Here is a 25,321-nt window from a genome sequence, read left to right on the forward strand (position 1 = left end):
CACCAGCCCTCGGCAGTACCTCAAATTCCCACCATTCAAGTGACCCATTTCAGTGAGTCACTCTGCACCTCCAGCATATTACCTGTGGGGTGACAAGCTACATCTCTCAGATTAGCATTAACGCGTTTACCAAATGAGGGAGCCAGTCACCCAGGAGAAACCGGATGTAAGGAAAGGCAGCTCTCTCAGGCTGACCTAGTCTAGAGTGTGTTATTTACCATATCTGTGGCTCAGTTTTTCTATCGGGAAAAAAGGGCTTCTTTTTGGATAATAGATTTGGCAACATTTTAAAACACTTTAAAACCAAATACCATTAAAAACTAGTAATTTATTGCTGTATTTCTTCTCTACTTTGGTTTTCTCTTCTGAAGCTAAGTCAGGTTCTCAAACTTTAGAGTGCACTGGAATCACCTTGCGGGCTTGTTACAACATTCCTGGGCCCCAACCTCGGGGTTTCTGATATAGCAGATAGAAGGTGGAACCTGATAACCTGAATTCTGTAAAAGGTTTCGGGAGAAGCTGATGCTGTTGGTCCCGGGACCACACTTTGAGAGCCACTGCTCTAATAGATAAGGATGGATTTCCTGGGCCAGATTTCACAGCGAGGTATGGAAAGGAAATGAGTATGCTCCTAGTTATTCCAAACATTTGTGTCGCATACCAATTCCTACAAAATTACTCTATAAGCTGCACTTGACCATCAGCAAAGCCTAGGGTCAGTTATGATGCCAAAAGAGGCATCATTACAATCCTCAGAATCTCCTGTAATTCGGGCAGAAGGGTTATATAATAGAAAGACAGCTTCTAAAATGAGTTCATTATTCATGCTCTCACACATTCCTTTTTCCAGAACTTTTTGAACACCACCTTATGCCGATTATTATGACAGCAACTAGGGAAAACTCAGAATCTTTGTCTCAAGGATCTTTCGGTCTAACATGAGAGGAAAGACAAATAACTATGAAACAGTGTAGCTGCTGGGGGCCAACCCCAGCAGGTCCATGGGTCCCCAAAGGGGTGGATGGAGTCGGCGAAGACTATCCACCATCTTCCTATGGTGGAGTCCTATCCATCCTGAGAGTGGGGCTTACCTAGGGGTCCCTGTTTGGGCGCCAGATGCTGGGGTCCTGCCCCAGCGGGTCCAGGGGTCCCCAAAGGTGTGGACGGAGTCGGCAAAGAGGGAATGACACGGAGACAGCGTTCAGTTGATCAGCAGCCTAGCCAGGATCTCCAGCCAAGTTCTGGTCTGGATCTCCAGCGAAGTTCTGGCGTTTCTTGTCTTGTTACATCTGTATTTATACCAGTTGATTTTAATCCTGTCAATTTCTATTGCAAAGGTTTGGGCGTTTCTTATCTCCATTCCAGGGAGTAAAGATTATGTAGCTTAAGCGTGATTGTTTGTAGTTAAAGTGATTAACTACCCGCCTGGCACTTAGTTAAGGAGTTTTATCCCCTCCCTGACTTCAGGGAAAAATCCCTACCTGGGGAAACAACCTTTCTCGGAGAGGTGACCTTGGTTAAAACACACAGCGCTAAGGGGAGCAAACATATTAAGAACAGTATGCTATATACGCCAGGTCCCTTGAAACATATGCTGTGCAGATGTTTCTTTCCTGCAGCAACTGTGTCAAGCAGCAAGGGTGGACCGGCTTCCGGCATGTAGCTATGATAACCAACTTTTATTTAGATATATATTAAAATATATGAAGCATTTTCATGTTGTGCATCCTGTGATCCTCACTGGATACTATTCCTGGATATTTTTTAAATTAGGAATTGGAGGCACTGAAACAATAAGTGGCTTCCTCATTGTCACTCTCCTGGGAGGGGCGGAGCCAAGGTGCAACCAGGCCTTAAGATTCCAAAGCACATGCCCTTTGCCCAGCACTGCACTGCAGTTCTGATCCTACAGCAGATGCATCCCAGGGGTCCCAAAGAACTGAAGATGATAAGGGCTCCTCTCCAGGGGTCTCAAAGCCTGTGGGAGAAATCAAAGTGGCAGGATTTGATGGAAAAAAAGTTGCCTTGGCTAGAAAAAAGGAAAAACTGCCCTCCAAAGGACCTTAAACCATGTCTCTTGAGCAAATGCTATTTAAAGTTGTGTTTTCAAAATTCCCTATGTGTTTTAGTCCATGAAATTCATTCAGCTAGCCCGGCCAGTGTTGCTCAGTGGTTGAGTGTTGACTCATGAACCAGGAGGTCACTGTTCTATTCTGCAGGGCACATGCCTGGCTTAAGGGCTCTATCCCCAGTAGGAGTTGTGCAGGAGGCAGCTGATCAATGCTTCTCTCTCATTGATATTTCTCTCTCTCTCTCCCTCTCTCTTCCTCTCTGAAATCAACAAAACTATGTTTTAAAAAAAGAAAGGGAAAACATTCATTCAACTGTCTTTACCAACTGTTTTTGCCAATTATGTTATGTTCTGCATAATAGGCAGAGAGAAACACAGTTTAAATTCACTGTCAGTCCTGGCTGATGTGGTTCAGTTGGTTGGAGTGTTGTTTCATGCACCAAAAGGTTGAAATTGCTTTTTTCTGAGCACCCTAGTACATTCCTGTGAATCACCTTCACTGAGACTTCTCAGGTTCAGCCCTCGTTGTTCCTCTCAGACCCGCAGCCAACTCGCCCCAGATGGAACCAGAAGCTGCTCGGAAGGTGCAGGCTCCAGGGAGTCAGAAACTGGAACAAGTGGAGAGCAAATGCCAAAGAGCTCCAGCTCCCTTGTCTTTTTAAAAAACATATTTTTATTGATTTCAGAGATGAAGGGAGAGAGAGAGAGAGATGGAAACATCAATGATGAGCGAGAATCATTGATTGGCTGCCTCCTTCACCCCGACACTGGGGATCGAGCCTGCCATCCAGGCATGGGCCGGGACTGGGAATCGAACCTCCTAGGTCTATGCTCAACCACTGAGCCACACCAGCTGGGCATCCCTCGCCTTTTCCATCTCAACCTAAGGAAGGAACCTGGCAATGTCATCATTCAATAAGTTGAGAGCTTTATAGCAGTGTTTGACAGAACTATAAAAGATGGCTTCTCATTAAAAGGATATGTGAAAACATATCAGAAATGTCAACAGCACTCAAACCAGAGACAATGTGTGTGCAATAAAGTAAAATCGCTGCATTCATCAGTTTTATGTGTTTTAAAGAATTATCTTGAATTAAGCACTGTTGGTTTCTCAGCTCTGTAAAAATTTGTGGCTACATCTTTCCCTGTATGCATTTGTTAATTATTCACCCCAAAACTTAGATACATACAACAATAATATTAATTTCTTTCATTCTTTCTGTGAGTCAGGATTTGGGGAGTAGCTTGATTGAGTGGTTCCAGCTTGGGGATTCTTGGGAGGTTGCTGTCTGATGGTGGCAGAGACTGGGGTTCTTGATTTTTTCACTCTCATGTCTGGGGTCGGGGCTAGGAAGAATTGAGCAGGGTCTGGAAAAAACAGGACTTCTTAGGCATCTCTCTGTGTCTCTTTGTGAATCTCTTCATGGTGTCTTCAAGATGGTGGCTTCAAGATAGCCAGAATTTTTACATGGCAGCTCTGGGATCTCAAAGGTGTGTGTCCTGAACTGTTTCACGTTCTATAATCAAACTTTAGGAGTCACACAACAAACCTTCCTCCACATTCTATTGGTCAAGTCTGGAAAAAAAAAAACTGCCCAAGTTGAAGGGTACTGCCTTTTTCAACTTCATCAAGACAGAGAAAGGAGCTGCCCAACCTCTCAACAAAGGAACGCCAACATCACATTGAACAAAGAACCTGAGAGACTCTTCATCTTTGAAAAATACAGCCCACAACATAATGATTCTTGGAATTCTACATGGACTCACTTGAAGTTTACAAATCAAATCACATCAGTAGATTTTAGTTGAGTAAATTCTGTCTGCATTTCTAATTGTATCTGTGGCAGTCCCCAGCAGCTGATACAGGGCGAGTGTTTGCTTGGTAATTATCTGTGGACTAGTCGTGATGTGTTCTAGAGAGAAAAGAACTAAGTCACAGCTGGCTTCTAGTCCTTCTCTAACACAAACCATTGACTTCCCACGCTTTTACTATCTGTAAATTAAAGACTGTACTAGCTCCCCTTCCTATATTTCATAGTTTAGGAAAATAATCCATATTTTCATGGACCACACAAATTTGAGGCTACAGTGAGAAACCTAAAATGGTAGCAGAACTATATTTTCTGTGCCTATGATTCCATCTATAGAGTTTCAGAAACCACAGCCCTCTTTAAAATACTCTTTATATGTTTGGAAATTTCCAGGGTCATGATCGGCATACACTGTGCTATTTCTTTCTCTACAGTTCTCGAATCTGATGTATTAGAATAATGTTAATTATGCATAAATGGGTAGACCAGTAGCCGTCTCCATTACTACAACTTACTCATAAAGGAATGTTTTCTCGTGCTCCTTACGACTCAGTCATGGAGCTGTGGCAAAGAGAAATCTGACTAGCAAATGCCATCCTGCTTTCAAAATCATTTTTCTCCTTTAACAACAGCCCCTTGTCCTGCAATGGGACTCTCCAAGCATGACCAGATTCCCTTAATCCCCAGATTAGTTCGGGCTTTGCTGATTTCATCTTTCACGCCAATTCCAACTGATCAGGCATAGCTGACTGGAATAACCTAGAAGACAGTCTAGGGTCAGAGGGAAAGAGTGCCTTGATCAGTTAATATCATCTGCCAAAGGCATAGGAAGAAGGGAGTAGTAACGAAATCTCAGTGTTATTAAAGCTATGCATGAGCAGAGCTACAAGGTGCAACAAGATTCCTAGACTGTGAGTCAAGGAGCCTGAAGATGACAAGGCGAAATAATTGCCAAGACAGTTTGTATGGCAGCTTGGGTCATAGATTGGGGACGAGAAGACCAAAGTAGGAAACACTTTGTGACCCATGAAAATGCAAAAATGCTTTACAAATAATTTCTTTCTGATTACAAAATTAGTACATGCTTATTCTAAAAAAGGTAGAAGAATGGAAATTCTGCTTCATCCTGTTTCTATCCATTTAATGCTGGATTTGTTTCGTGATCCAACTGGATTCACTGCCAGAATATTCTATTTTCCACAAAATAAATGATCAGGTGAGATTCTTGTCAGAGTTTCTAAAAGGACAAGAAGGATTCACTGGGTTTATCAGAAAAAGGTGTTTCACTGTTTTTGTGTCTCCTGGTTAAAAAAAAAAAATGTGGTTAGGCAAACTGATTTTCATTTTAATAGTTCATGTGAGCAGCTCTGTCTTGGCAGAGGCTCCCATTTCACTGAAGTAACCTGACAATTGTGAGTAGTTGATTAACCAAATCAATTTACAAGTCACATGTAGTGCAAGATTACCGATGAAAATAACACAAAAAAAATGTACCTGTTTCTCTATAAAACTGTTTATCAAAGACCAAATAGAAATTCCACTTACAATATTTAGGAATAAATACCTGATTTACAGCTACTACTTCCAAAGCAATGTCTCAGATAGTCTAGTGACTTATAATTCTCAAGTACTAGTTAATTATTAAAACTAAAAATAAACACCAATACAAGAAAGGTCATCTTTTTTTTTGCCCCTTTCTGTGTGCTTGCTATGTGATCTCAGGGAAAATTAGATACCACTCTAAGCCTCAATTTTCTCATGGCTGAAATGAGTAATTAAACAAAATGGTTTCTAAGTTCCATACTAGTTCTAGCCATTTGTAAATCTATTCATTCAGGAACATTTGTGGAGGATACACCCACCTGAGCTACTATGCAGGAGCTGAGGCTGAGTGGATGGGATATAAAACTAAAGAGAAGACATAAAATGAAAGAATTTCTGACCTCAAGAAGTCTATGATATAGGATATGAGGTGTCATAATAGATGTAATCAACGTTGAGAAAATAAAGAGGGTAGATCATTTCATTCTAATGGAAGTTTTCAAAGATTTCATGAAGGAAAGGACAGTTGAGTTGAAGAATCTTCCAGAAAAGCTGGATTTTGACAGACTTAAATGGAATCAGGAAAATATGTTTATTCAGCACACATAGTCCATAGGTGAGTGCATTTGCAAAGTAATATATTTCCTTCCTATTCAGTTCTTGGCCTTTTCTTGGAAATTTGAATTCATGGAACTATATTTATATATAGAATATGGTTATAGAACTTTTGCAAAATTTACCAAGGTTATTTGTGAAAGTGTTAATATTTAAAAAAGAAAGAAAGAGAAAAAATAAGCATGGCCTTAGACATCTTTTTATCAGTTAATTATTGCATTGATTTTCTGTCTTGAGACAATCACAGGTGAGACTTAGAGCTGCCAACATCTCTTACTAGACAAAGACTTGAGGAAAGCAGAAGCAGGGAGAAAAGGAAGTGTTAGCATTTTATGTAAAGATCAACATGTGCTACTTAAAAGGAAAAACTAAACAAACAACTTGACTTTTTCTGGTTCACAAGAATGCACCTGTAGAAGGTTAAAATTTACTACATTATGTTATGGGTGAGAAAAATAAGAGTGTCACGCCTATCTCTACATATGCAACTGTGAAACCAAGACAGATTCAATTTAAATAAAACCCTGTTAGAGTGTTCCCTATAGACACACACACACACACACACACACACATGCACTATTTTTGCATTTTAAATGTATTAGTACATTTAATTCTCCCTACAACTATATGAAATAGTGATTACTATCACCCCCATTTTTATTGATGAGGATATTAAAGCACAATAAGGTTAAATAATTTGCTCAAAGTTACTACCAGTGCATGGCACGTCCAGGTTTTAAATCCATGGCTGTCTGGTTCTAATGTGCTATCAATCCCTCTACACCTGACTGCCCCTATATATTTCCCTAAATAGCAGAGACAGATTCAGAGTTTTATACCTGTATAAAAAGTGTCAAATAGCCCTAACCGGTTTGGCTCAGTGGATAGAGCGTCAGCCTGCGGACTGAAGGGTCCCAGGTTCGATTCTGGTCAAGGGCATGTACCTTGGTTGTGGGCACATCTCCAGTAGGGGGCGTGCAAGAGGCAACTGATTGATGTTTCTAACTCTCTATCCCTCTCCCTTCCTCTCTGTAAAAAATCAATAAAAAGTGTCAAGCCAAATGATGAAATGGCCTCATAATCGTTTCTTCTCCTGGGATCCAGTGCCTCTCATGCAAATAATAATAATAAAATATTTCACATGCCATGAAACTTCAGGAAGAAGCTGGTGGTAAGCTGCACATATAAATCAGGTAAACCTGTATTTATAGGTGCTATTTAAGTGTTTCTAAACCTGAAGAAGTCAATGCTAGATAAATAAGATGGAAATTTTAAACATAGTGCAGGGAGATTAAATTAAGGAAAGTAAATTCTGGCATCTAGAAAAAATATATACAGTGATACTTTTAAAAGTCTGAAACTATTAAACACAGTTTTCACAAATTAAACGTGAAAAAAAATAAATAACATGATTTTTGCAGTAAGAAAGTAATAAAAATAACAAAAGTGCCTGAAAAATGGTACTGGCTGTGAAATCTTCCAAGAATTCAATACTGGAAGTGACATTGATAAAGAATAGCTGGCATATTGGAAACTCAGGATTAATAAAATTTTCTGACCAGCATTATAGAATCAGAGGGGTTGGCAAGGATGTTTACTGATTCTTTCAAAGCATCTATAAACGAAAATGCAAAGATTAACAATCTTGCTACTGAAATACTTAGAGAAAAAGGTTGAAATTTTGTGAAATATTAGATGAAAATATAACGGCAGTTCAATGACTTTTTGATTCTATCTATGTAAAAATTATTTCCTGTGATAAATAAAAATCAATGTTAATACAAACAGCATTTTCAAGGTAAATTACTTCTATTTCCATCATTAGAAGCATCCTTATAGTAGGTGAGAAATGATGATTTTGAAAGCAATGTTATGAATGTGATTATAAGCATGACAGTCCCAAAAGAATTTGTATCAAGACTTTTGGGAAACTGACTGATCATAATATCATTATATAAGTATTATTTAATCTAAAATTATAATATAAAGTATAGTAGCACTCAATGCCAGCATTGAAAAAGTATATTAATGTAGAAAAAAAAGTCCTATATTATGTACTAAAAAGAGCAGACAGTAAGATCCCTAAATAAAGTGGCCATTGGGCACACTTTTAAGGTATAATTAGGCTGAGGTTTAAATACTATGACAAATGAGATTGGAATTCTGTAAGCCTAAAGCAAATCTCTACAGTTTCAGCTACAATTCATTGGCTTTTCAACTAGTCACTTAAAACTCCAAATCTCATTTTAGTCCTGTGCCAAAGGAGGTAATATGCAGAAATAAATCAAAGTAAGCTATCAAGAGCTTCCCTGGGTAGTTGGCACGTCGTAGTGCTAATAAGTATCAGTTCCCTTTCTCCCATTCTCTTCAAAGTTCTCTCCTCTGGAAAATTTAAAAAGTAATAAAGGGTATAGCCTTCGAGGAATTGGTAATCATGTTAGAATGATGAGATTTACGCCCAGGAAACAGTGAATGGATATAAGCAACATATTCACAAAATTGAGAAGTAAGAACACTAACGTAGGTATTCACAAAAGACAGAATCAGGAAGGCATAAATGTGGTCGCCTGCAAGGCTTCAAGGAGATGGGACCTAGGGAGGGTCCTGACGGACAGGTAGGATTAGAGGAGATAAGTGGATGGGCAGGAGGAGTCTTTTCCAAACCAACTGGATGGAGCAATAGGATCTGGAAGTTGGCCCTACATCTTCATGGGACAAGGAGAGGGCTAGTCCAGCCAGCCCAAAGCTTAGGCTGCGGGAGACCAGATACCATCTCCTGGGCAGTTATTTTCCTTCAGAGGGCTTTCACCTCATCTCAGTCAACTGCCGACTGGGGCAGGTAAGTGTTTATGAAAGGAGAGTTCCCTCGCCTTGCAGGCAACTGTGCAGCAGCAAGCAAAGGTTGAATGGGAGTTTATATATGGCCCAGTTCACTGATAGGCATACCAAGTGCAATGGTTACGTCCTAAAATGAATGCAAATTGCCCTGAGTACTTTTTAGATTAAAAATAGGTGTAAAAAATATGGTAACCGATGTGCTTGCTTTCTTCTCTAAACATAGTGCTGCTGACCCAGCACTAGTAGGGCACTCACTTGAGGCCACTTCACCCAGTAGCATGATGGATTTGCAGGCTGTCTGTGACCAATAGCACACATTTTTAATTTGGCGAAGGAACAGGGCAAAACAAATCAACATTAGCAGAAATGGTGCTTATGCCTTCGGTCTCATCAGAGCTTATCGTGGTATTTATGGGTCACAATGAGACTCAACCAACTCCTTCACCCCTGACCTCACCTTCATCCCATCATCACCCCCAAGACTTTGAAATAAGGAAAATAACATTGCCCTGTGAGGGTTCAGTTCTCATACTAGCAAATGGTAGCAATGAGCAAGAAGAAGCCAAGTTACTTTTGAGACAGAATGGCCTCTGGGTCTGCAAGATCTGACTGTGTGCCAGAAATCAAAATGTATTGACTTATGAATGCTCTTAGCCTTCCCAAGAAGGGATGTTAAGTTTTTTGACTCCGCTTTCCTCATACTCCACACTAAGGAAGCTCTTGACATAGGCAGACCAGTCCTAGGCATTTAGTATTACAGCAAAAAGGGAGAATGGGGAAGAGAGAATCAGGCCTGGAATGCTAGGACTAAAGAGGGGAGGATATTTGCTGTGTGAATGCCCAGGCTCCCAAGTTCCTTTTCTTGGGTAATGGATTAAGATATTAGAAACCCTTTTTTTAAAAAGGAAATTGGGTAAATATCTGTGGATAAGGCTAAAGGTCAGATAGAAGGAAGGTGGGGAGGGAGAGAGGGAGGAATGAAGGGATGGAGGGAGAGAAGAGGGAGGAAGGAAACCATTGGTTCAGGTGACTGGAAATCTAAACATAGTGTGGACTTCAAGTATGGCTATCCCAACAGCTTAATGTGTCACCAAGGACCTAGTTTATTTTCTTTTCTATGCTCTCTCTTCTTCAAAGGCTCTTTCATTTTGAGCACATTTGAGGCTGTGCTCCATTGTACAAGTTCAGAGGAAGGGAGTATATTTCTGCCCTAGAATTCCTAGAAGGAACCCAGAGATATATTCTAACTGGACTGCTTAGGTAAGAGAATCACACATTCTAGTTCCTTATAACATTCTGGTTTCCTATTGGCCTGACGTAATTATTAGTAATACCTCCTCCCTTTCAGTGTCAAGTACATTCAAATTTGGATGATAAACTGTATGGTTGGACAGAATGCCTGAATGGAATATATTCTTTGCTCATTAGGCCAACCATGGTCTACACCTAGACCTGATGTTTAGGTCAGCTTCCTAAAATACTTGTATTCCATGGGCAAGGTATGACTACCAAACTGAAACCAGTATTGTGATGAAAAGGGAATAATTGGTTGTTGTATTAGACTGGGTTCTCCAGAGAATCAGAACCAATACAATATGTATCAGATAGATAGATAGATAGATAGATAGATAGATAGATAGATAGATAGATACATTTATTATAAGGAACTAGCTCATGTGATTATGAAAACTGGAGGCCGAGAAGTCCCAGGATCTGCAATCAGCGAGCTGGAGACTCAAGAGAGCCAACAGTATAGTTTCAGCCCAAGTCCAAAGTCCCGAGAGCCAATGGAATAAGTTCCAATTCAGTGTAAGTTCAAAAATAAGAGAAGATGATATCCCAGCCTGAAGACAGGCAGAGAGAATTCTCTCTTATTTCACCTTTTTTGTTCTATTCAGGCCTTCAATGCATTGGATGAGACTCATCCATATTGGGGAGAGCAATCTGCACTACTCAGACTTCAGATTCTACTGTTAACTTCATACACATTGAGAGCAATCTGTGCTACTCAGTCTACAGATTCTGTTAATTTCATCTAAAAACATTCTTACAGACACACCCAGAATGATGTTTCACCCTGCCAAGACAAGTTGACACAGAAAACAATGAACCATCACAGTTGCTGTGTCAGCAATTAAAAATTTCCACTGGATATGAACAGTTATATTTCTGGTGCAAAATTAAAACATTAGCCTTCTGCTTTATATATTAATTTCTGTTGACTAATGTAAAACAATACCTTAAAAATAAATTTGTTTTCAGCATGCTGTTAATTTCAGAAACTGAACCTCCTACTATTTCATGGAAATAATCAATGCTACCTAGAACATAGCCAGCTGACATTTCTCTAGGGAGTCTAACTTTGCTGTTGTACATTTTATTCAGTAATGTACATGCTAGCTTTAAAAAACACTTCATCCAAAATGAAGCAAAGCATTAGGCAACTACTCTGTAAATGTACAACAAAGTAGATAATAATTCAATATTTTAGGTGCCACAATCAAAAAGAATAGAAAAAGAATAAAATTGAATGTAATAAAAAGCATGCAAAAACTACTTTGGATCTTATGACCGATTTCTCACCAATATTACCCTGAAAGAACAATACATCCTATTAAAATTATATTCCTGTCAGAAGGGAAAAAGTAGATAAATTATTGGGAGCTATGAATACATTTTTAATATTCCTTGATGTTGAGCTTTGACACATACTTTTTCATCTTTAGGACAAGAGATCTCAAATTTGATGGTCAGATATAAATTATTACATGTTGGTTTCAGGATAATTAGAAAAGGTACCAAGCTGAAAATTCATGGATACTGCAGCTATCTCTTCATCTATTTTTAGACTCCCTTAGTTCCAGCACTAGGAATTAGAAAGCTTCCTCTTTTTTCTTATAGATTATACATTCATCAACATGTCCTAGAAGCAGAGCCACACTGACTCTGTAAGCCCCCTTTCTCCCACAAACTTGCTCTTGGCAGGTGAATTTCATCCTCTCCTGTTGTCCTAACTGGTCTGTGATCTAATCTTTATTCTCTAAAGCTTTGTCTATCTGTGCTAAGCTGAAGAAACCTAGCTTTGCCATTGAAGAGAATTCTTAGAAGAACTTGGAGATATCTCTGGAGCCTAGGATCATACATGAACATCAAGATTGATACCAGTTTCTCACTTGAAATATGCTAAGGAGTAGAGGTTGGCCAGTGTGGTCTCTCAATGGAAAAACAAAGAGGACAGCAGTAGGAAATCTTGAACTGTGATTATTTGATGTAACAAGAATATATGAGATTTCTGTGGCCCAAGCAGATACTATAGACAGTTGCTAGACTGAAGTGATCTTGAAATTATTCTACTCAAGAGATCAACCAACTGGGGCAAGAGAAACCTAGTGTAAGAAGTTAAGGAATAATTAAGGGCCACCTAAGAGGGGTTGTTGTTAAGATTCAACTGAATTCTTTGCTTGTATCAAGGAGCGATACAACGTAGGCATTTTTCAGAATCACAAAAGAATCCATGTTTGCACCCAATTGAAGAGTCAGTCTTTGGATGCCAGATTATAACAGCACCAGTGACATAATGCTGTTACTTTTGTCCCTCTGATATCCATTCCTCTTCCCTAAAGGAGCCAGAACTAGCAGGGAAGGGTTAAGAGGGATAGTGATAAAACGGCCCACACTTCCGTTCCCTGCTGTGGGTCCCAGTGGAGGGGTGGGATTTGTGAAGAGAAGAGGGACTCTTAATTGAGTGTGAAATTAAAGTGTTCATTTAGAATGGACAGGACCATTTAGTGCTGCAAATGAACTTTAATTATGAACATAATCATAACAGAAAAGCTAAAGGCCTATTTCCAAGATGTGATAAAGAGCAGGGAAGGTAGATTCAACAATATCTTTGAAGACAGTCGTTCGTCAAAAATAAAGCATTCTCTGTTCACACCTCATTGATTTCGGATTGTTCCATTTAAGAAATAATCTATACACATATTATATGGATTGTTTTTTATGTAATAATTTATCATGAATATTTATCATGACATTAAATATCATTCTATACCTTTTGTCTGTCTTTATAATATTCCTTTTTAATAAATGTACAAAAATTTCAACTGATTCCCTATTGTAGACATTTAGATTCTTTTGCCTAAGTTTGTTATTATAACCAATGATATAATAAACAACTTTACATATAAAGCTTTGCTCATAACCATGATTAGTCCCTTAGGATATATCTCTAGAGGTGGAATTACCAGATCAATGATTATACATATAAAGTTTTAGATATATAGTGCCAAATTTTAAATTGGTTAATTTATTAATGAATTAATTTCACTTAATATTCATATCAATAACTCCTCAAAATCTTCTAGAGTTTATATGCATTTTTTTATTTGCCAGAATTAAAAGTTGAAAATAAAATATTCCAAATATCAAAAATTGTCTTGCACAGAATTTAGATATTCAATTCTAAATAAAAACTTGCAGTTTTGATAAATAATTGCAGAAATTCAAATCAAACTACTATCTACCATCACCTTTGAAATAAAACCTACTGAATATTTATTTAATTTCTGAGCTTTCAGATAAAATTGTCTTAATGATAGCTGCACTAGTTATCTATATGAAATGTTCTCACCAAGAAACCTATAGTAAAAGTCTTTCTTCCATGAGCAAAAGTTTTGAGGAAATAGTTGGCCTGCATTTTTACTTGGGTTAGAAATCAGAGTAACATACAAATGATCAAAATGATAGCATTTCAGTATAGTCCTGTGTTTTCCGGGGAAAGGAAAAACAAAACTTACGTGGCCTGAGGCATGGTTAAACTGGCGAACCGCCAAACATATACAGTGTTGTCATGTCTTCTGCACATAGAACAGAACAGTTCAAGAATCATAACTATTAGTCTGTGGGTAATAACAACAAAGCCCTTTTAGGTAACATTGTTTACAAGGAGTATATAAAGCATTTGCACACATATCATCTCAATTGAATGTTGTAACTCGGTTGCAAGATAGATTTTGTTACTTTCCATTTTATACATGAAGAAACAAAAGTTCAAACTCTTTAGTTTGCTTACCCATAGACATACAGCTCTGGTACAAACAGAGCCAGAAGTCAAACTGTACCTTAATTTCAAATCCAGAATTTGTCTACTTTGCTGCTCTGCTTCCTGGTTTGTCTGTTTGTTTGCTGATTTATTTATTCAATACTGAACATCGAGATGTGCCTGGCACTGTTCTAAATACTGGTAGGGATGGACAATATCCCCGTCCTCTCTTATCTTGGGACCGTTGTGATAGTAAGGGTGGCAGGAAGGCAATAATGAAAAATTAATTTGTAGTATCTCGGGGAAAGATAAGTGCTATGAAAAACAAATCCTAGTTAGAGGAGAGATGCTATTTATGATATGTTCTCAAGGAAGTCTTTCAGATGAGGTTAACTTTTGAGCAGAGACCTGAGCAAAATGAGGGACCGAGTTATGTGGACATCAGGGGAAAGAGAATTCCAGAAGGACCTTGGGAACCTGATTTTTAATATTAGTAGCTATTCTCACAGAACAACTAATGTCAGGCTTGACTTCTGTTAGCTTTATAATTAACTCTAGATGCAGAGAAAAAGGCATTCTGTTTAAATAAAAACTCAGAAAGGAAGGCAAACACCAGATAGCATATCCACCACGTAGAAGCAAGAAATGAAAGCTGCTGGGCTTTCTACCTCCAACTGACACGGCTTTTCAATATTCATAGATTTCTTCTCAGGATAGCGTTGGGGAACATAGCTTTTATTTCATTCTTTTAAAACAAAATCTTTCAAATTAACTGTAGAATCAAATTAAATCAATTTCATTCACAATCTTGTAAGTACCTTTAAAGGACATTTACTAAGAGATAAGGAGGGCATTTTAATTATTTTCTTGTGTTTCTTGTGTTCAATTTTTATTAACATGCTAAAAAACAGCATGAGATTTAATAACCAATCACAGTCCATTCTCCTCAACTTAAGAAACCTCAAAATTGAAAGGCATCTCAAGTAGTCAGTGCATGAGAATTGGGAAGAGGGATTAAGGAGCAGCTCCAGTTAGTAATGAATGAGGTTTGCTGAGCTCCTTGTAAGTAGGAGCTGTAGACTAGAGCAGATTTATAAAAAGCATAGGCCTGCCCTCTGAGACTCTAAAGTGTGTGACAACAATGTCTGACTATGTCCTTCACAGTGCCCAGTGTGATGCCTGTGACATAGCTGGCACTCACCCACTGACAGAAAAGGAAGGGAAGGGAAGGAGGACGGCAACTCTGTTGGAGAAGACATCGCCTACACAGAGGATGAGCCTTCAGAACCCATCACCCTGTGCAGAACTGGCATCCCATACTTCAGCCATCTGGCAGCTTGAAGCAGACTTAGGGGAAGTCAACAGCATCAGCAGGTGGCCTGACTGCTGAGATCACCCGGACAGCCTGGAAAAGCTTGGCGGCTTACTGCTTCCCCATCCATACGTGGCCTGGACATGTCTTCTTCAGGCTCTGGGGAGGTGTTCTGAAAAGTTTACATCATCTATCAATTATTGTCTTTCCCTTGAAGGTAAATATTTGTCTGACAAGTTACAAACCTCTCTGCAATAAAAATGCCTTCGGTCTTTCTGAGTCATCTCTGTATTGAAGACTATCTTCTGGAAAGATGCTACAGTGGAATCTTCCAGTCATTTTCCAGACCCTATCTGCCCATGGACCAGAGCTGCAGCTATTCATGTTTGAGTGGGATACAAGCGCAACCCTTGGTAATCACGGGGATTCAGTTTCTCCTCTCTGAGGTTCCTGGTCTGATAATGCACGTTCTAGAGGAGAGTATCCCAGAGGAGAGAATGGTCTCATGTATATGTCTGTGGTTAAGTCTGTGTTTATGTGTCTGTACCCCAAACTTTTCCCTCTGTCCAATGTATTCTTTGGAGAATGACAGATACACTATTAAGTTTGCACAGCCATATTACCAGTTATTACAACAGGTCCAGAGGAGTGTATGCAGTGCATACTGATGAAGACTCCGAAGGGGCAACAGAGACTGGAGAAAAGAAAGGAGCAGAAGTGGAGGGACAACATATGGTCTATTTTCTGGAGATAATGAACTTCAAAAAGGGTCAGTAGAAAATGAACGTCATGAAAAAAAATGTGGTGAAAAAGAAACCAAAGGGGTATAACTAAATGCAATGAGTGAATTCAAGTGGATCTCGGAATAAAAAGAAAAAATTCTTAAAATGTATTTTGGAGAAAACTTAAATTTTTGAGAGTATCCATAATACAGGTAATTAAAGAAAATTGTCACAATCCAATATAATTGTTTAATGATAGAAAAACAGTGAAAATGCTTTAAGAATTCTGCTTAGCTCGTGTCTGTTTTACTCACAGAATCCACTTCTCAGAGTGACCCTGAGCCTGTCTTGCCCACCCCACCCCACCCCACCCCACCCAAATCTTAGTTCATCAGAGCTCAGCCTGAAGCTAGTCAGCGGCTCTCACTTGACAGGGTGGGGTAGGGAAGAGCAGAATGGAGATCAGTCCAATTGAGAGAGGAACATAAAGACTAAAATGAGGAAGATCTGACTAGATCTACAATAGCAATCACAAAGCAAGCCCAGAAGGAACAAAACAAAGACTCACCTCCCATTAGTGCAACACTAGGGGCCATGGTCCCCTGAACAAGTCATGGGTGCATTGTTAGAGCTAGCTGAGTCTACACGTACTGATGATAACACATCAAGTTAAAAAATAAGCCCAGCTGGTGTGGCTCAGTGGTTGAGCATCGACCTATGAACTAGGAGATCACGATTCGAATCCCGATCAGGGTTCAATCCAAGTAGGGGGCCTGCAGGAGGCAGCTGATCAATGATTCTCTCTCATTATTGATGTTCCTATCTCTCTTTATCCCTTCCTCTTTGAAATCAATAAAAATATTTTTAAATAATAATAATAATGATAATAATAATGGTATATGAGGTAAAGTTCCCAAGGAAACAAAACATTGAACATAAATAGATAAAAACTCTACAGCAAAGCCTATTGAAGTATATCCTGCTACCTGGGAACTGGAAAAGCAAAAAGATTTCCTAAACAATTCTATGTACAGCAGTAATTACCACGGTGTGAAAGTTCCACACATAAACATCATTAAAATCAGCAGGAGGGAGGTTTCCTCATGAACCAGTGGGGAGAGATCAGCAACAAAATTCCACTTTCCACTGAGATTGGTATTACAGGCAGACTTGGTCTGTACAGAGGATTTCTACCAAGAGTAGAAAAACAATATATGTGTCATATGTAAGACGGAGGCTAAGACCTCATCAGCTTGCAAAGGACCCAGATGTCTCCATGGTATCATCAGGTACTGTCTTAAGTGCTGAATGCTACCCAATGACTATTAATTGGCACCTCTCCTCTTTGCCAAGCATATGCTCGGTGCTGGGACACAGCCTTCTCCACTAGAGGCTCAAATTATATGCTGCGGTGAGAATATAATTTTCACTGCAGTATATAGGTAGAAGGATAAACAGTGAGGTAGTCCCCTGGAGGGAGATATGGAAGACCCAGAGCCTGCCTGCTACCTCCAGCCCCAGTCCCACCCCTAAACCATGCCCCCTCCGGCTAAGACAACTCCGGAAACCTAGGAGGCCTAGCCAGGCTACCAAATTAGGCCTCTGGCTCCCCGCAGAGAGCAGAATCCTGAGGGACTGAGGCACAGAAGCAAAGACTGGACAAAAGCCTAAGAGAGAACAGGTTGTTATAAAGTAAAACAGGTTGGGGCTGCTGAGGGAAACGGAAAGAGCAGAAAGCCTCAGGTGGACCCTGGGTGGGTGTGAGGATGGAAGAGACTCCAGCATGTGCCTGGTGCTGGTTTCCATGCCAAGTGCTGTATAAAAAAAGTGAAATAAAGTCTTGATCCTTAGCCTACAGGCATTCCCATTGTGCAACCAAGCAGCATTGTCAATAGTGGACGTGTATAGCAGAGCAATCGGACAATAATGCAAAACGTGTCTATAAGTGGTAGAAAAAACCGTTGGTGAAATGTACACAAGATATTTGTGTAATTCACACTTTGTGAATTCTATTTTGTGATAAAAATAATAATATAAATGGAATGAAAAGTATATTTAAAGAGGCCAGGTGGTCTTTTCAATTTCATTGAACAGTTTTTGGAGTTTTGTTTGTGTTTTGTTTTTACTTTTTCCCTCTAGTCTTTCTCAACACCAAAAATACCATAAACCTCCTTAACTGTCTCCCCCTTCCTCAGGATCTCATCTGAATCTGATCCATATTCTGTATTTTCATACTCACACCAATTATTAAAATCTAAATTTATTCCACAGACATCTAGAGACAGCCTAAAATAGTACAGACAACATAGTGGGTTGGTTAGGAGCATGGACTCTGGAGCCAGACAGCCTGGGTTTGATTTCCAGCTCTATTACCTTCAAGCTGTGTGACCTTAGAGAAGTTAGTTAACTTATCTGTGCCTTAGTTTCCTCATCTGTAAAATGAAGATCATACCTAACGTGGAAGAGTATATTTGTAAAGTGCTGAGATCAGTGTTTGGCTCACAGTAAATGGTACACTAGTGTTTATGTACAAGGCATGATGTTGGCTGATGAAAACATGGTACTTGTATTTATGGATTTGACATTTAATGACTTCCAAAGGTCTACAAATAATTATAGTAAGAGTTAATTTTCCCAGGATAAAAGTTATTAGAAAAAAAGGCCTCTTAGTGCAGGTAACAAAAGTTCATAGTAATAAGATCCATTTAAAAAAAAATGGGGCCTGATTGTAATTTTTAAAAAACTGACACTCAAAAATTATGAAAAAAAATGTTATTTTATCCTATACTTAACAAAATATAGGTTTTAATTGCAACAAAGAATAAGTCATGTGTTGGGTTTTGTATGCAATTTTTTCTATAAAATGCACACTTCCATTTAAATTTGTATAACACTATCACAAAGAGGACATCTGAAAAAATATTAGCCGCCTTCATGAATTCTCCTAATGCCTGGGTATGCAAATTATTCCATTTGATGCTCTTGTCATCGTTCTTAACAATTTTCTCCAAGTTTCTGATTTTTCCTTTATTTGTGGCACATATGTTTTAGTAGAAAAGCCATATCCATAGGAGACACTGTAATTAAATGATCGTGGGCAGGTGTCAGAGGGAGTAGTTGGTCATCTTAGGAGGAAGAGCTTTAGCAGGTATGATCTACTTCCCCTACCTCCAGCTTTTCGTTTCAGAAACATCCTCCTCACTGGATGCTTGAAAAACCATCATCTATTTGTTCTTCAAGTTAAATGAAGGATCAGGTTGAGGAGAACCAGGTCATCTATGCCAGTGATGGCGAACCTTTTGAGCTTGGCGTGTCAGCATTTTGAAAAACCCCAACTTAACTCTGGTGCTGTGTCACATATAGAAATTTTTTGATCTTTGCAACCATAGTAAAACAAAGACTTATATTTTTGATATTTATTTTATATATTTAAATTACATTTAACAGAAAAATCAACTTAAAAAATGAGTTTGCGTGTCACCTCTGACACGAGTGTCATAGGTTCACCATCACTGATCTATACCCCAAATTGAATTAATTCCCTTTAAGGTCACATAATGTATTGAGTGCTTACTATGCAAGAAATCTCAAATATGTATCTGTGATGAAACTATTCAAAGCCATAATTCTGGAATCCCAGCAATTATTTGACATTTTTATTTTATTTTATTTTATTTTATTTATTTATTTTTTTTAAATATATTTTATTGAGTGTTTACAGAGAGGAAAGGAGAGAGACAGAGAGCCAGAAACACTGATGAGAGAGAAACATCGACCAGCTGCCTCCTGCACACTCCCCACTGGGGATGTGCCCGCAACCCAGGTACATGCCCCCGACCGGAATCGAACCTGGGACCCTTCAGTCCGCAGGCCGACGCTCCATCCACTGAGCCAAACCGGCTTCGGCAATTATTTGACATTTTAATGCCATGTCAAATGAGATAACATAACATAGGCATAGTAATAACAACTTCTTATATAGTAGCTCCAAGGAGTCAGTGGGGAAGGCTTTCTGCTTTGTGGACTTGAAAGAATCAGCAAAAAAACAAGTAAATTACAACCACTCAAGAATTAATCTCTATTTGGAAATTTAGATATGACACCAAGCACACATTAGTCTATGCTTTCCTTAAGAAAAGAAAAGCAAGATATGTTACAGTGCTAATGGGAAGAAGTATGCTTTGGCTCCTGGTACGCAGGAACTATCCCTAGCATCAATAGTACTGTCTTTTGAAAGTAGAAATTAAATTCCACATTTGCCCTAGAGAGCGTTTCTCTTGAATTGAAAACAGAGGCAGAACTACTGCCTATAAGACCCTACTTAATATGTCCCCTCAGCCCATCATTACCTCAACTTCTCTCATTCCCCTTGTTTACTTAGTTTTAGCACCCCTAGCTTCATCCTCACCTTTCCCAAGTTCATGCTCCTGCTCAGGCCTTTTTTTTTTTAATATATTTTATTGATTTTTTACAGAGAGGAAGGGAGAGGGATAGAGAGTTAGAAACATCGATGAGAGAGAAACATCGATCAGCTGCCTCCTGCACATCTCCTACTGGGGATGTGCCCGCAACCCAGGCACATGCCCTTGACCGGAATCAAACCTGGGATCTTTCAGTCCGCAGGCCGACGCTCTATCCACTGAGCCAAACCGGTTAGGGCCTGCCTCAGGTCTTTTCCACTTACTGTTCCCCCTGCCAGGAATAATCGTCCCCTAAATATCCATATGGCTTATTTCTCACTTGCATCAGGTCTTTGTGCAAAACTCATCTGAAGCCTTCTTCGTCCCATTACAAATTGCAATCCAGCTTTATTTTTCTCCTTTCACTTAATCAGTAACTAATATGCTATTTATCTCTTTTATAATCTATATCCCTGCTACAAATAAGCTCCAGAATGGCAGGGAGTCGGCTGTTTTGTTTACTGCTGTATCCTCAGGAGCCAGAATAGACTTTGGCACATAGCATACTCTCAGTAAATATTTGTTGACTGAAATACCATAGTCTGCTAAAGCTGGAGAGGCCCCAATGGAAGCCCTTCCAGCTTAGTGTGAAACCATCTGGAAATAATGGTTTCCAGAACTCTGAGCACCTCCTTCAAGAAGGACTCCTGGCTTCCTCACCATTCTTCAAACATACCAGGAGGCAATTTTTTTAAAACTAACCTTGGATGTCAATATGTTTATGTCCAATTTGCACTAATAATACCATTATTAGGAAGATTATCTATATGAGAACATGAATATTTTGCCCAACCAGTTCAAAGTAAAACTCTACCATAGAGCCCTTGAATTATGGTGGGCATGAAATACAAACGACCCAACTGGTTCAACCTCGTAAGATTCCAATGAGCTTCAGATCCAGGGTTGGTGTTCTTTATGAGCAATTTCAGGTAGAAGAAGTATGTTTGCAGTGAAGCATTAAATTGGCCAAAAAACACAACCACCAGCAAAAGTAGTTATGACACCTTCCAGGGAAATAAGACTATGCAATTATCTTGAATACAGCCTTTCCTCAAGAATGACAGCCATTCTCATACACATTTGATTTACACTGTTAAGAACAAACACATCAATGGAAAACACAAATATACATGATTTTAGAATTGACTCAGATAGCTAATAAAAAGGTGATGGTATTCCATAGTCATTGTCCATTGAGGGCTGTGGCTTCCCCTTTAGCTAGTTTAAGAATCATAGCATGAGGTTACAAGGATCTTACAAGTGCAATATTTCCAGCCATCAGGTACCTTACCTCTGGGTGAGTATAAGTAGGGCAGAATATAATCAACCTAGTAGGTGTTTCCCAAAATAACTGCTCCCCTTATTGAATTCTAAAGACACCTATCGAGCATACATTTCAATAATAAGGAGACCAATTCTTTCTCCCATTACTAAGTGTAAAGTTTCTCAGCAACTATCCTGAAAAGGGTAGCACATTAACTTGAATTCAAAAAGTAATGTCTGGTATCCACTCCTTTCTTTAGAACATGCTTTGACAGTAAAGAGATTATAGAAAGTTGTTCATTGTTCTTACTTTCACTCTCCTTTAATGTCCTGTGATTGTTGTTGTTAATGCTGTTGTTATTGTTAGAAAAATAAGAATACAGATGGTTCTGTTGCCAAACGAAGTTGAAGAATAAAATCGCCCACTGTGAACATTCCAGATGCATGATGCTGGCTACTGGTAGAAGTGAACTGATAAAAGGATAAGAGACAGGAGGAAAATCAAACAAGATAAGGAATGTACTTTATAAAGCATAATTACAAATTTAAGGGGATGTTATTTTAAGCACTGAAGAGGAGACATGGGAGGCTAAAGATAAACTTCAGTAATTCCACTTACTTTTATTGTAATTAACTCAATTATGTGCACATTTTTTGGTCTAGGTGTATTAAAACTCTTTAGTTCCTGTGTGATGAGTAGACTGTTTCTGAAGTGATAAACTGGCCTTTTCAGACATCCCTTCAGCTATGCATACTTTATGCTAGCTCTTAAGATTCCATTTCCTGAAAAGATGTACAAACAAGATGGCCACACATAAGAACCTTGTTCTTCAAAACACCCATCAGCAGAGTGAAGGACTGAGCCATCTAAAACACTTACTAAAATGGACAGTGGCTCACATATTCTCTCACGTCTTTTTTTGTTTCTTCCTCTGTTACAGTGGTTCTCAACCTTCCTAATGCTGCGACCCTCCAATACCGTTCCTCATGTTGTGGTGACCCCCAACCATAAAATTATTTTCATTGCTACTTCATAACTGTAATTTTGCTACTGTTATGAATCGTAATGTAAATATTGGATATGCAGGATGTATTTGCATTGTTACAAATTAAACATAACTAAAGCGTAGTGATTAATCACAAAAACAATATGTAATTATATATGTGATTTCCGATGGTCTTAGGCGACCCCTGTGAAAGGGTCGTTCGACCCCCAAAGGGGTTGCGACCCACAGGTTGAGAACCGCTGCTCTATTATCTAAGACCATCACTGTCTGTTCCTAAATCATTTCACTGCTCTCGTGTGGTGGTGTAAAGAATGGGTCCAGCCCTACCACTGTGTAACCGTACAACCAAACAAGTTGTTTGCCCTTCCCTGGCCTCAGTGTCTCTTCCATAAAGTAAAACTTTTGCTTCCCAGCTCCTATCAGAGAAAATATTACCAGTTGTTCTGTAATCACTCTTATTTTAAATAGGAAATTGTCAGATTTACAAGAATTGGTCTGGGATTTTAGGAAACCATTTTTCAGAAACTTGTCTCATTTTAAATTGTCCTAAGACACGACATGAAGCAAAACAATGTAAGAAACCTGTACATGTGAAAATAAAAAATAAGTATGCCCTTACTTGTGTTTTAAATGATCTAATCAGAGAATTGGAATGCAAACATTTAAGGATTAACACCTTATCATTTCTTAATAGGACACTGACACAAACCAAGAAAGGAACTGAGGCAAGATAATTCTTGGAAAATGAAATAAACCAAGGTTGTTAACTTTAAATCAGTGCCAACAAAATCCACAGGATATTTAATGGTTTTCAGTTGTGGGTAAAGAAATGAGAATTCAACTATGGGGCTTTCTGGGAAGATGGAGTCTTTGGTGCACACCCTTGACTCTTCTCCTCAACCCCCTCTATAGCATAATACAAAACCCAGAATATAAATCTGGGGGGACATAAAGAGGTCACCTGGGGCCAAAGGTTGTCAGCCATAATCTCTAGGGGAGACCAGGTGTGGGAATTGGTGAAAGAGGAGGAGCAGAAGAGGAAAGTGGTGAAGAAGGACAAAAGGATTTCGTGCCTCCTTTGGGTCACTCATGGTAGAAGCCTGTGAGTCCCAACAGAGAGAAACTGCATGTCTGTCTATGGCTGCTTGTGTATTGCTCTAGGAAGCTAAGCCCAGTGGGCATGATGGATACCTGCAAAGTTGGGTGAAAATGCTCTCAGGTTCAGGTTTGTGAAGAGGGCCCCTCACTCGGATGTCATTTTCCAGGCTCTAGAGACCCTCTGGGCCGAAGCTACTTTCAGAACACCATGGACAGGCAATGAAAATTAAAACTCACTGAAGGAAAATAAATCTGATAGAAACTGCTCTGGTTTGAATGTTTGTGTCCCCTCTCCAAATCCATATGTTCAATACTAACCCTCAAAAGTGGTGGCATTAGGAAGTGAGGCTTTGGAAGTGCTCAGGTCACCAGAGTGGAGTGTTCATGAATGAGATCAGTGTTCTCATACAAGAGACTCACAGAGCTCCCTCACCCCTTCCCCACAGGGCACAGTGAGAGGCTCTGGCTTTGAACCAGGAAGAGGGCCTCAATGGAATGCAGTCATGCTGGGGCCTTGATCTCAAACTTCCAGCCTGCAGAACTGTGAAATAAATTCCTGTTGTTTATAAGCTACCTCCTCTGAGGTATTTTGTTAAAGAAGCCCAAACAAACTAACACAAAGACCAAGTAAGCTAAACATCCAGAAGATGTGCATCCCACTGAAGAGCTGAGAGAAAGGACATAAGAGAGCTTTCATTTAAAAAAAACCAAACACTCAAGAAAACAATTTAGAACACAAAATTTTTCAAAAAATTAAAATTATGATGTTTCAATTGGTAAATACATAAATTAAATAAGAGGACATTTATTAATAAGGCTGCATTTGCATTCTGGAAAACAAGGCAGAAAAAAATATATTTCAGGACCTTCATATTATACAATATCATGCAACAGCTAAAAAATGTATTGGATTATTTAAAAAGTTGGGTTCATAGTAAAATGTATAGGCTATCCTCATTGTATTAAAAAAGAAGAAATATCACCCCATATATTGTATATGTATTTGGGGACACAGCTGTGCACAGTGTGGTGGGAGCACAGAGTGTGCCAGCAGAAAGGGTGAGTTAAGGCTAGAGAGTCAGCAGGACTTTGTAGACTGTGTTATTAAAGATTTTAGACTTGACCCCGAGGGCAGCATAAAACTTCAAGGGACCTTAAATATGGCAGTGACATAGTCATATTTTACTTTAGAAAATGAACCTGTCGACAATGTTGGGATGGATTAGAGAGAGCAAGACTGTGAGCAGCAACCCAGGCAAAAAGAGGATGCTGCTGGGAACAGGAAGTACTCGTAGGACAGAAAATACTGGGTGAACTGGAAATAAGATTGGAAAAGAGAATTGATTTGATAATGGATTGAATGGAAGAGTATGGCAAAGGGAGAGATAAAGGTCAGGTTTCTGGCTTGAGCATGGAAAGTGAAACCATTCGCTGAAAAAGGCAATATAGAACAGTTTGGAGAGGAGATAATATATTCCATTGGGGTGTGGTGATATATATATATATATATATATATATATATATATATATATATATAT

Source organism: Myotis nattereri, assembly GCF_964212035.1.
Source record: "Myotis nattereri genome assembly, chromosome: 4".
Lineage (NCBI taxonomy): Eukaryota > Metazoa > Chordata > Mammalia > Chiroptera > Vespertilionidae > Myotis > Myotis nattereri.